A 1,951-nucleotide genomic window follows, 5' to 3' on the forward strand; every position below is an offset into this window, starting at 1 on the left:
ACGATTAGTTTTTGATGAACCCAGTCATCCCGTTGAATATATCCCACAACGGTGGTTGTTATGTCCAACTGACCCAAGTGTACTACTGGGTGAAGAGGGACAACGGGGAAACAAACTTTGTACAAGAGTTTGACCAGATTGAGAATCCGGCTCGGGTTCTTCCACTTGCCAGCTGGGCATGAGGAAGAAGGACAAGAAGTAGTCTGAAGAGGAAAAAGTACTATTCTAAAATAAAATAATAATAATAATCTGAAGGAGGAAAAGTACTTTGAAGGGGAAAAAGTATTCCAAAAAGAGAAAAAAAAAAAATATGAGGAAATATAATTTTAGGGAAAATCCTCCGCAAGGAAGAGAGTACTCTGAAGAGGGAAATGGTGCTTTGAAGTGAAAAAAATACCTTGATGGAAAAAAAAAAAAGTACTTCGAAAGAGAAAAACACCATGAAGGACACTTAGTGCTCTGACTTAGAGACAAGTACTATGACTGGGGACAACATATTATGAATGGAGAAAAGTACGAGTACACTCGATCAATAAATGATGTTTACAACTCTCTCTCTTACATTTTGAAACAGTGAACGAAACCTATGAAAGTATTCTCCTGTAAATACTTATAGTTGTACGTGACCATTAATTTAATCATTACGACATAAAGATAGAACTTTATGCATGTGAAATATACACAAAAGTTCATTCAGAAATATTCCCCTAATGAAAGAAACATGATAAGCAAAGCGCTCATTGTGAAACCGTTGGTCACCCGTGTAAAGATGGCGTTTTACTCGAAAGTTGCCAACATGTGGAATATGCAATGTGCATGGGAAAATACTTTCAGGCGGGGAAAAATACCTGGACTGGGAAAAGTACATTGAACAGGTAAAATATTGAAAATGGAAAAATGAGCTCCGAGTGAGGGTAAGTAATCTGAATACAGAAAATTACCACACATGATGGAAAAGAACTGTGAATAGGGAAAGAACTGTGCATGTCGAAAAATACCCCGAGAGAAGAAAGCGAACCCTGGAGAAGGAAAAGTAAAGTGGAAAAAATTCCTGGAAAAGAAAAGGAAAACTTACATGGGGAAGGACGCTCATGGAGGGAACGTACTATGAAAGGTTGAACAAAATACCGTACCGGAAGGAAGTATACTATGAATGGAAAAAGTGCTCTGAACAGGAAAAAGTGCTCAGGATAGGAAAACAGTAGTGGGCAGCAAAAGAGGGCGATAAATTCTGAAAGAAGGACAGCGACGCAGCTCAGTAATCGTTGCAATCATGTCCCCTATTGTGCTCAGAGTTGACCCCGAGAATACAGATACAAGTGTGGAGGTAGAGGTTGAGAGTGGGTGGGGACATGGGGAGTACGGGATTGGAGGGGAATTTTGGGGAATACATGAAGATGAGAGGAGGAAAGGAAGTTGAGAGAGGAAAGGTTGAGTTGGACTGGAACTGAAGACTGGGAGGGATATATAGGTAAAGAATGGAGAGAAGTGAATACAGAGAAAGGGATGGGGGGACCTGGGAGGGTAAATGGAGAGGAAAGGAGAGGAGAAGAGAAGAGGGGAGAGAGGAGTGGTCAGCGGAGCTAGAAATAATGATGAGGTGGATTTGGGGATGTAAATAAAGAGGGGTGAGATAGAGAGTAAGGAAGAATGGGTGAAATGGATTGAGGTGTACTGGGTAGGAGGAAGAAGTGGGGAGAGGCTTAGGAAAACGAATGGGAATGGGATGAAAGGAAAGAGAATGCAGAGAGAGAAGGGAGTGCGGGTTGATTGAGAGGTAAATGGAGAGGGAGGGAGGAGGTAAGATAGAAATAAAGTGTTGATGAGAATTTAGATTTGGGGAGGGGGGCGTATGTAAGTGGGAGTGAAAATGGAGAGAAAGGAGCAAGAAAATCTTGTCATACAACCGTACCACTCACAGAAAAGTAAACAGATTTGCCTATGGGCCGCC

The sequence above is a fragment of the Coenobita brevimanus genome, chromosome 113 (genome assembly GCF_032717465.1).
Source record: "Coenobita brevimanus isolate Jiangsu-jjx chromosome 113, ASM3271746v2, whole genome shotgun sequence".
NCBI lineage: Eukaryota > Metazoa > Arthropoda > Malacostraca > Decapoda > Coenobitidae > Coenobita > Coenobita brevimanus.